Source organism: Heliangelus exortis, chromosome Z, assembly GCF_036169615.1.
Source record: "Heliangelus exortis chromosome Z, bHelExo1.hap1, whole genome shotgun sequence".
Lineage (NCBI taxonomy): Eukaryota > Metazoa > Chordata > Aves > Apodiformes > Trochilidae > Heliangelus > Heliangelus exortis.
In genome coordinates this window covers 49,867,553-49,879,191 of record NC_092454.1, presented here as the reverse complement: position 1 = coordinate 49,879,191, position 11,639 = coordinate 49,867,553, and positions in this window count along the sequence as shown.

Sequence of the window (11,639 nt, the reverse complement as noted above, 5' to 3'; positions counted from 1 at the left end):
AATTGTCAAACCTTCACCTCACAGGCTTCTATTTCTTAAGTCTCTGATGACCACAATGCATCTCAGTTGTTTAAAATTTGCAAGTGTGGGATCCTTTGCCCCTCTTGCACCTTGCTTCAGAAACAAGAACTACATCACTGTAGGTCGTAGCTGAACAGTTTGCAGACCTGACTATAGTGAATGTATTTCATACGTGGATGTTTACTTCTGCTAGTAGATATGTCTTGAAGAATGCACCACTTTTAGAGGAAGTGTACACCTTCAGAAGGAAAGTAATGTTGGGGTTTCATATATATATATATATATATATATACATATATATATATATACACACACATTTCATAAGGTTTCATATATTTCATGTATATATTTTGTTCAACTTTTTTTTTCTTTTTTCCTTTATCCTCTTCTTGACTGCTGGTTCTTGCTGTGCTGAAAGGATTTTCAAAGTGATGTGGGCTTTAGAGTTTGCAGTGTATCATGATACAGGGTAAAAAGTTGTAGCCATGATTCTGTGGCCTGCTTTTTGGCTGCTGAATACAAGGGAGTGGCTTATTGCCTGACAAACTTTTGTCTCAGTATTAAATTAATTATTTCTTCCACTACAATCCAGGCATTACTGAAATGTTTATAGTTTGGCTTCATGCCATTACTTGGTAAGGCTTAGCAGCAACATGGTACTACAATAGATTTGGGTTGGACTTCACTCAACACAAGAAAGCTTGAACCTAGCACAGCTCTTGTGAAGAGCAGATAATACAACACTTTCAGTCTACAAGTTAGAAGTTCAGGTATTATTCGCTTGCTTCTTGCTGCCACTGAAATGATGACCCATTTCCAATAGATATGTGAGCTTGAAAATGAGAGTACATTGCAGTATTATTTTAGCAAGAGCAATACTACTTTTTACTGCAACAGCAATTGGGCCGTGCACTCATGCACATTCTGAACAGAACCTGCCAGAACCAAATGTTTCACCTGCAGAGGGTGGCCTACATAAGAAGGCAAAAAGCAAATCTACATCTGTTCCTACCCGAACTGCATTGTAGTAGGGAAAAAATATATCTAGCTATCTTCTTTAATGCATTTTTAAGAAGAGGATAAAGCTCTAAGTGATGTTAAAACAAAAGACAGTTTCAGATCTTGTTTTTGCTCCTCCATAGTATCTCATCAGAAGAGTATCTTAAAGGCTGAAAATTAGTGTATTACCTGTATCAAAAAGCATTTCATTTCAGGTAATGCTTTTGTTTGTATCAAGATGGTTTCACTTTGTATTTGTAAACAAGGACCTAAGCTGAAGGAAGATACTTGAAGAAAGAGCAGAGATTTCATCCATTGTCTTGTGTGAAATGGAATTCAGGGAATCACAGAATATTCATGTTTGAAGATTGGCCAAATCTTTGATTTGCAAGTTTGTTATTAGTCATAAAGTTTGTTATTATTTTAATAAGTGATTATAAAGGATTTTATAGATTTTATAAAGATTATAAAGCTTAAGCAGTTAAAAGAGGATGAAAAATTATACCAGCACTAGAAAAAGTGGGTGTTTCTAACGGTTTGCAGCAGATGAAAATAGGGTATGGAGATGTACATCCCTGCCAGCTGGGGGAAACATGCTGGGGTGCCTTGGCTGTCACCACTGCTCTTCTCTGCCTTGCTGTCTGGAACGAGGCAGAGAAAGTGGATATAAAGAGTATGATTTGCATCCATGTGCATAGGTGTTAAGTTTGAAGAGGACTGAGGAGGGAGCTGTCACCACAACCAGCCAACTTCTAGGCAGGCCTCTCGACTGGTGAATGCTTCAGACACAATCCTAAGGTCTTGGTTGTGGTCTTCCTTGACCATGTCTAAACATGCCCCTTTCCTGGCCAAGGTCTTATTGGGCCGCAGACACAGACTGATGAGCTGCTGTTGCAGCCACCCCCATCCATACTCCTTGCTTCTCTGGGATGGAGTAGTTACACTTGCAAATGTAGTTGGCATCCCAACCCAGCTGAAGAGAAAACAGACACCTGGTTCCTGCACCTTCTGTATTAATGGGAGGGAAGGACTTCAGTCACATGGGCATTTGCTGCCCAAGTGCAGTGAATAGTGGATGGAAGATGAAGTGGTTTGTGGGAGGCATGGACAGCAAAGCTGTCTGACTAAGGGCAAAATCTCTATGTGAGCTGTCCTCCCCACACAGCTATCATGAGCCCAAACGTGCATGCAAAGAAATGCTACTGTGCATGCTGCATCAGAGAAATACGGGAGCCCAAAGCCTGCAGCGAGTGCCTGGAGTGGTAGGAAGGGTAAGGACACAGAGCTCGTCACTGCCTGTTCTTTTGAAGGGCTGATGCCATGCAGGAACAACCAAGAGTTGCAGGGAGATGTACCAGCCCAGCATGCGTGGCCCTGCTCCCCCATTCCCCTACCTCAGTGGTCCTCATTTGTGGCTGTATCCAGGTTCCTCCTTCTGACAGACAGTGCAGAGAGAGGAACGAGGTGGAGAAGTGTTTGAAGCTATCTTTGCCCTCACAGTCTTCACAGGCTGATCCAGCCACAGTCCTTTTATACCAGCCTTTTAAGGCCTTTCCAGTTTTCTCTACAGTGAGCTTTGGAAATAGACCTGCCTGGCCTTGTTCTTCTGTTTGCCACTGCATGTTTCATACAACCCCTTTTTGCCAGGGAACCCTGAACGTCTCCCTGCTCCCCCACAGCTCTGATGCTTTGTTGAGTTTTCTGTCCTTCCAACTAAGGACCCTCAGCTCTCCCCCAGGAGTTGTTAACAGCAACAAGGTTGGTGAAGGGACTCAAACACAAGTCCTGTGAAGGAGCCGTTGTTTAATGTGGAGAAGTGGAGGCTCAGGGGAGACCTCATCACTCTCTACAACTCCCTGAAAGGAGGTGGTAGCCAGGTCGGGGTCGATCTCTATTCCCAGGCAGCTATAAGCAGGACAAGAGGGCATGGACTTAAGCTCTGCCAGGGGAGGTTTAGGTTAGATATTAGGAAGAAATTCTTTACAGAGGAGAGCATAGGAATGGGCAGCCCAGAGAGGTAATGGATTCTCCATCCCTGGAGGTTTTTAAGAAGAGACTGATGTGGCACTCAGTGCCATGGTCTGGTAACCACAGTGGTAGTGGATCAAGGGTTGGACTTGATGATCTCAGAGGTCCTTTCCAACCTGGCTGGATTCTACGATTCCCACTTGTGTGGGTAGAGCCTGCTTGCCTGCAGTAGCTGTCGCTTTATGTGTCAAATCACATTAGCTGCCCTGACTGTGCCCCATGCTACCTTGGGATGAAGAAACGGGTCTTTATTATCTTGCCTGAGAGATGTAGTGGTCAGCGGACGTCTGGGACTCAGCGATCATGAAATAATAGAGTTTTCAATACTCAGGGATGCAAGGAGGGTCGTCAATAAAACCTCTGCGTTGTTGGGAAACTGTCTGGAAGAAAACAGACATGTGAGCAATCCTGACTCTTTAGCTTTAGCTAGAGTAAACTAAGGGCCTTAAGACCCAGTTGCAAGGTTACTGAAAGATGAGCTATGGGAAAAAGATAAGGGAGCTGGCAGTAGAAAAGAAGAATAACAGGATAATGAGGTAGCCAGCAGAAGTTCTGTGAGAACAGAATTTGTGTCCAAGATATAGCCACCTGCAAGATATCGTTATATAAACAAAGGCTCTATATAAAGCAAGTGTCCACTGTTAATAAACGACTTCACTTTAACCATATTGGTGACTGCGTGTCGTCCTTCAAGCCTCCGCGGATTTTTTTTCCTACACTGCATTGGACTTCCGGAGGGCAGATTTTGGCCTATTCAGAAGAGTAGTCCAGAGTATACCCTGGGATACAGCCCTTGAAAACAAAGGGGTCCAGGAGGGATGGACCTACTTCAAGGAGCAAGTTTTGAAAGCACAGGAGCAGGCTGTCCCAGTGTGCCGAAAGGTGAGCCGGCGGGGAAGACGACCGGTCTGGCTGAACAGGGAGACTTTGAAAGAAATTAGGGTTAAGAAGAGGGCCTACCAATTATGGAAAAAAGGGCTAACTACTAAGGAGGAATTTAGGAATATAGTTAGGTTGTGTAGAAAGAAAATTAGAGAGACAAAGGCACAACGTGAACTGAATCTCGCCACCTCTGTGAAGGATAACAAAAAGTCCTTCTACAGATACATCAATGGCAAAAGGAGGGGCAAGGAAAACATCCATTCTTTACTGGACACAGGTGGGAATATAGTTGTCAAAGATGAAGAAAAGGCTGAGGTATTTAACACCTTCTTTGCCTCAGTTTTCAACAGTAAGACAGGTTATCCTGAGGACAGCTGGCTTCTGCAGCTTATAGAAAATGACAAGAATCTAAACAGCCCCCCTGTAATCCAGAAGGAAACAGTCAGTGACCTATTGAACTGCTTGGATCCCCACAAGTCTATGGGGCCAGATGGGATCCACCCAAGGGTGATGAGAGAGCTGGCAGAAGAGCTCGCCAAGCCTCTCTCTATCATCTACCAACAGTCCTGGCTCACTGGGGACATCCAAGATGACTGGAAGTTGGCGAATATCACACCAATCCACAAAAAGGGCCAGAAGGAGAACCCAGAATACTACAGGACCGTCAGCCTGACCTCAGTGCCTGGCATGGTTATGGGACAGATCATCCTCAGTGTAATCACACAGCACCTGCAGGATGGGCAAGGGATCAGACTCAGCCAGCACGGGTTTAGGAAGGGCAGGTCCTGTCTGACCAACCTGATCTCCTTTTATGATCAGGTGACCCACCTGGTGGATGAGGGGAAGGCTGTAGATGTGGTCTACCTGGACTTCAGCAAGGCCTTTGACACCATCTCCCATAGCATTCTCCTGAAAAAGCTTTCAGGAGCACCCTGTGCTGGGTTAAGAACTGGCTGGAGGGCTGGGTCCAGAGAGTGATGCTGAACGGTGCTGCATCCAGTTGGCAGCCGGTCACTAGTGGTGTCCCCCAGGGATCAGTGTTGGGCCCAGTTCTATTTAATATCTTTATTGACGATTTAGATGAGGGGATTGAGTCCATCATCAGCAAGTTTGCAGATGATACCAAGCTGGGGGGAAGTGTGGATCAGCTGGAAGGCAGGAGGGCTCTGCAGAGGGACCTGGACAGACTGGAGAGTTGGGCTGATCCCAACGGGATGAGGTTCAACAAGGCCAAGTGCCGGGTCCTGCACTTTGGCCACAACAACCCCATGGGGAGCTCCAGGCTGGGCACAGAGTGGCTGGAGAGCAGCCAGGCAGAAAGGGACCTGGGAGTCTGGATTGACAGGAAGCTGAACATGAGCCAGCAGTGTGCCCAGGTAGCCAAGAAGGCCAATGGCATCCTGGGCTGTATCAGAAACAGCGTGGCCAGCAGGTCCAAGGAAGTGATTCTGCCCCTGTACTCAGCCCTGGTGAGGCCACACCTCAAGTACTCTGTCCAGTTCTGGGCCCCTCAGTTCAGGAAGGAGATTGAGGTGCTGGAGCAGGTCCAAAGGAGGGCAACCAGGCTGGTGAAGGGACTCGAGCACAGATCCTATGAGGAGAGGCTGAGGGAGCTGGGGCTGTTCAGCCTGGAGAAGAGGAGGCTCAGGGGAGACCTCATCACTCTCTACAACTCCCTGAAAGGAGGGTGTAGCCAGGTGGGGGTTGGTCTCTTTTCCCAGGGAACCCTCAGCAAGACAAGAGGGCACGGTCTCAAGTTGTGCCGGGGAAGGTTTAGGTTGGACATTAGAAAGAATTTCTTTACAGAGAGGGTGATCAAGCATTGGAATGGGCTGCCCCGGGAAGTAGTGGATTCTCCGTCCCTGGAGATATTTAAAAAGAGACTGGATGTGGCACTCAGTGCCATGGTCTGGTAACCGCAGCGGTAGTGGATCAAGGATTGGACTTGATGATCTCTGAGGTCCCTTCCAACCCAGCCAATTCTATGATTCTATGATTCAGTAAAGGGTCATATGTCTGATCAAAAGAGCCTCTTCTCTCTGAGACAATTTACTTGTCCCACCTCTGAGATATTACAGGTTTCTGTAATTGTGATTTCATGTGTGTGGCAAATGTTTTCTCTAATAAAAGTGATTTCAATTTAATGCAATTTTTAGCTTGATGCTCATTACCTGTATATCTGTTCATCTGTATCTCCATGTGCATTGGTGGAACCAGCCCCACTGCACTACACTGCACTACATCTTGCACTGCATTGCATGTTTGGAGGCCTCTGGCTGCCCTCTTCTGATTTTGGGGTTCTTCATGTGGTAATGGTTGGCTTGACTAATACTTGTTTCTAGCCTTGCAAATGTTCAGGTGGTGGTAACCTACCTTGAGCTGTGTAATTCCACAGGGAAACCTTTAGGGGTCATCCTGAATTTGATTTTTTCCTGACCTTACTTCATTTGATCAGGGAACAACACATGTCAAGTTCAGTGCCCTGAAAACCTATTTTAGTAATAGTAGCAGTGCTGCAGACACCATCATCTGTGCACATCTTACAGAGACCTTAGCTACAGGTAGAAAAAACTAAAGAGAAAACCAGTTGCAGCAGTTCCTTTCAGCAGGGAATCCAGAGACTGGCTTGTTTTATATGGATGTACATTGCATATGGATGTACACTGGATGTACATAGGTTTCATATAGATGTACATTGCTTCAAAACCAGATGTCTTCAAAGCCCATCTTGGCTCTCTGATGTTTTCCAAAGCTTTCTTAAAGGTGGGGGTATCAGCCAGGGTAGCACTGCATGGAGAAGAAGTGCTTCTCCTTAGTGCATCCACTGGGATCACATTGTCTGCTTCTTGCCATGGTGCTCCTTCGGAGGAGGTAGATTGCCTGGGAATGGGTTAAAGGCTGCTCTTCTGTAATGTGGAGTTAAAAGTATGGGAGAGCAGTGTGCCAGAGGACTGCATCCAGTTCCTCAGAGTCAAGGAACTAAAGAAGGAGGGTTTTCAGACTCTGAGGGTTGGAACACAGAGTGTTGGCATTTTCTCCCCTTTTTCTGCTCATACTCTATAATAAAGGTCAGGCAGACCAGCAGCCCCACACTCTTTCACCTGCTCCTTACTTCACTGCTGTTCCCCTGCCCATCATCTCACCATGTGCTCTTCAGAATCCAGAGCCTTGGAGCCATCTCCTGAGTCGGCCCTTCTACAAGGGGCCCTCAGGCACCTGTCCCTGACAGGGTCAAGATCAGGTTGTGTATATACACATATATATATATATATATTTGTATATTTATTCGTGTCCCATATGTTGCTGCCTTTGCCCTGCTCTAGTAAATCTGTTTCAGTTGTAATTTCCAACTTGAAGTCTCTCATTCTTATTCCCCTTTGGGAGGGTGGAAAGGAGGTTGATAATAGGGAACAATTTTGACAATTGTGTCCTCTGGATTTTTGTCTGCCCAATCTTCTAAACCATGACGTTTGATAAGACCATTTTGACCCACCCTTCATCTGGTCTTGGGCTAGCCAGAGGAACCAGCAACAGCCTTTTATATTCACGAGTATTTCTGCAGATACACACCTAAACACTGTGTCCAGACAGGCTGCAGCAGATCAGTGACCTCTCTTCTACTGAGCTACTGAGGACGTTAGGGCACAGAGTTTTTGTCAAACAGGGTCAAGAAACATTTGCAGAATGTGCACAATACCACCAAGAGCTCAGCAATTTTAGTTGGAAATGATGCTATGTAGACTGTTTCAGCCAATGATGGTTTTGAGCCAGCAGAGGGATTTTAAATGCAATCAGTGAACTACGTCTTGGTGCTTTGCATGGCACTGCTCGCTACAGTCTTGCTGCAGCATCTTTGAACTCGTTTTAAAACACCATAAAGCACACCTTAGCTTTAAAGTTTCTGCATGTGAATTTCCCTGCATAACATACAGTCTTCCCGCCCCTCCTCAGCATCCTGTGGTGTGTGGCTTCACACGGAGACTTTGTGCACATAGGAGACTTATCTCTTGTCCTACTGCAAGGACAGGCTCCTCATTTGTGGCTCAGGAAACCTGCTTCCATGTTGAAGCACTTATAAGTGAGACACCACAGTACCTGGCACTGCAGAGCTTAAGTCCTGTGAATATATTTCCAATATTCCTTGTGATTCTGACCTTAGGCTTGCAAGGATATGAATATGAAAGAAAGTCACAAAATTAAACAGGTGTAACTATGACTTTGCACTGTGCTCCTTTTCCAGTTGCTTATTTTGTAAAGCAGACATGTAAAAAAGAAAGTTGCTTTTACCACTAGATGTCATTTAAGGACTGGGTTTTTTACATGCCCAGAAACACAGTCCTGAAACTGCCTAGCTAGACAAAATGATGTATTTCTAACCTAATCTTTTTCCTCACTGTGTGCAATTTGGGATTGGGTACACAAGCAAGGTATCAATACAGAAGCACAAAAACAAGGCTATAAAGTTGACTTGAATGAGCTGCCTTACACTCCCTGGTCTCACAAAAATTTTCTTAAAGAGCTGGGCAAAAGCAATGCATGCAAAAAAGTAGCAAATCTTAGCTTTGTTGAATCAACTGCTGCAGGAGACAGCCACCAAACCCAGCTTGCTGCTGTTCCTTGAGATTATCTGCTCTAAGGAAAGTCAGCATGGTAATAGAATGAGGCTTGCCTGTTGCCTCTACAGTAATTGCTACCCTAGAGAGAGTCATCTGTGTCTCAGAGGCAGTAAGCTTCTTCGAACTCTTCTCCTTAGGAATCACTGATGCTGGATGACATCAGTGTCTCTAGTGCTGTGGGGTTAACAGACACTTTAACACAGGCACCCAAGTTGGCGTGCACTTCACTGAACTTGTTGATGTAAACTGAAGAAGAACAGATACAGGTGCACCTCTGGCTGTACAGGTGAGAGCATTGCTTGCATTTTCTCATTGCTCCTTGAGCAGCTCGTCTCAAGCAGCACATGCACACACAGAACTGTTGCTGTGAGTGACTGTCCACTTGCACACAGTGGCAGATTACAGGGGCAGCAACAACAACAAAGTCTTAGGCTTTGGCGTATCCTGGTTTGGGCCAGAATAGAGCTGATTTTCTGTCTTGTAATTTTATTTTCTGCTAAGTCTCTTCTAAGTAGCTGTACTTGCTGAAATTAACAGCACGTTTCTCAGTTTCTGCTTTTAGGACTGGTTAAGACTCGATGGTTACAGTTACAGCTGGAGAATGGTGTGCAGAACCAAGGCCAGTGCTTGGATCTGAGGAACATCTTATGCTCCAGAAAGAGAAGGGGAGTGAAAGGCTCACAGCTGCAACCCTCCTTTAGGGAGGAGTAGACAAATGACCAAAATTGACCAAACATATGTGACTGTCCCATATGTGTCATACTCGGTATAAATCTGAGATATCACAAGGGTCAAACCCCTTTTCACCTTTGCCTTCACCCTTCACTCTTTCCTTTGGCCCTTCCTCACCTGTTCCTGTTCACTTTGGCATCCTTGGAGGATTCCATTCATTCATCTTCCAGTGGTCCTGATCCATGTCAGATTGAGTGTGTTCCTGCCTCCAGTTCCCAACTGCTGCTGAGTCCATGGGTCCAGCCTGGACTTTCCCAGGGCTGCCCTGCAGCCTCAGTGGTGATGTGAGCATTGTTGGGGGAAAAGCAGCAGGAATGTGGTATCATTTTTCTATATATTCTGTATATATATATTTTAATAGTTTTTCCTTTTTATCACTACTGTTTTATTAAAACTGTGTAGTTTAGTTTGCAGCCCCATAAATCTCTCTCCCTTATTCTGTCTCCTTTCTTTATGAAGGAGGGGAGGAGGATTAATGGAAAGCACCTCTCATTCAGTTAATTGCTGGTCCAGCATTAAACTGTTAAAAGATGCTAACTCTGGTTTGATGTTTTATAAAGACAGCCAAAGGAACATGCATTCCCACTCTCCTTTTTCCAGGTTCCCATGTGTGGTCCCATTTCCACCCATTCCATCTGCACTTAAGTGTCAGCCCTGTTGGTGCTCCTGCTCCTCAGCCTGGCTTCTGGCAAACCATAAACTTGGTCATGGTACTGGCTGCACAATTTTTAACTTCTATTTTTAGTGAGTCAAGGAACACATACTGAATGATGTGCAAATGTGAATCTGTAACACATTGTAAATTAATTGGTGACGATTAAAAGGCTCTCTTTAAAGAAGTTTTTCTTGCAAATGCAGTCTTTTTTTTTTATCTGTGTCATTGTGAAAAAAAAAAAAAGGATGGTTTTATGAGGGAAGGTAGGAATCAACCTCATTACTGGGTTAATTAAAATGGCAGTTTTATGGCAGCCTTATTCATCTGACTCATATTTCATGAGAAATTCTGTAGATGTATTATTAGGTAGTTAAAAAATAACTGTAGTGATCACAAAACTACTGTAGTCATTTAAAGCCATAGAGAGATGCATGTAACTATTCATATTGCAATGCATGAGGTTGAAACTCTAATTACAATCAAATCAGGTGTGCCCTGTTTTAATAAGTATGCCATATAAATTGCCAGGTCTTCTATTGGAAGCCTTATTAATTAAAATTATCTCAGTAGTTTTATTATCTGAACAAGAGCCAAATTGCATTTAATCTGGCTAAAACAAAAAACAATTATTTTTCAATTATTTTCCTATTAATTATTAGATGATTAGATGAGATCCAAAAGACACTCAATATCCAGACTACGGGTGGTTTTGATATAAAGCCAATTTTTAAATTTTTATTTTCTGGGGGGCTGAGACACCAGCAATCCATCTGGTTTTTACCCATCTTGTACTTTTTCCTGCAAAAGTTATTATATTTTCTATTTTGGAGTAAAGTAATATTAAGGATTGCAGGTTTTTAGCGCTTTCATTCTCGTCAGCCTCTTGAGTCTGATTCACTCCTCACACCCAGTACAGCCTCCATCTCTTTCGAACAGAACAAAAGTTGTGCGAAATAAGCAATGTTCAACACGATATCCTGTTCCCAATTACGCCCCTATGATTCTACTGTAGTTTCTCCTCTGTGGGCTGAAGTGTCCTCGAAGAGAATGTTCTGGCTGATGTGTTTCCAGAGTTTTCCCTTTGAAACCAGGTCTTTCAGTTTAAACTTTAAAAAGGTATTTGTAGAGGAACTTGTTTATGCATTTCACTTTAAAGTTGTACTTGCACATCAGAAACACACAGATCTCAGATGGTTGAGTGGCTTTATCATACAAAATGCACTATTTGTTTTTAACCATTCTGTTTAGAAGGATGTCTTATAGAATCATAGAATCATAGAAAGTTAGGGGTTGGAAGGGACCCCAAAAGATAATCTAGTCCAAGCCCCCTGCCAGAGCAGGGCCACCTCCAGCAGAAGGAATGCATCCAGGTGGGTTTTGAATGTCTCCAGGGAAGGAGACTCCACAACCTCCCTGGGCAGCTTGTTCCAGTGCTCTGTCAACCTCAATTCTTCCCTATATTTATATGGAACCATCTATGCTCCAGTATACAGCTGTTGCCCCTTGTTCTATTGATAGTCATCCCTGAGAAAAGCTTTACCCAGTCCTCCTGGCACTCACCCCTTACATATTTATAAACATCACTGAGGTCACCCCTTATTCTCTTCTCCAAGCTGCAGAGCCCCAGCTCCCTCAGCCTTTCCTCATAAGGGAGATGTTTCACTCCCTTAATCATCTTGGTTGCTCTATGCTGGACTGTCTCAAGC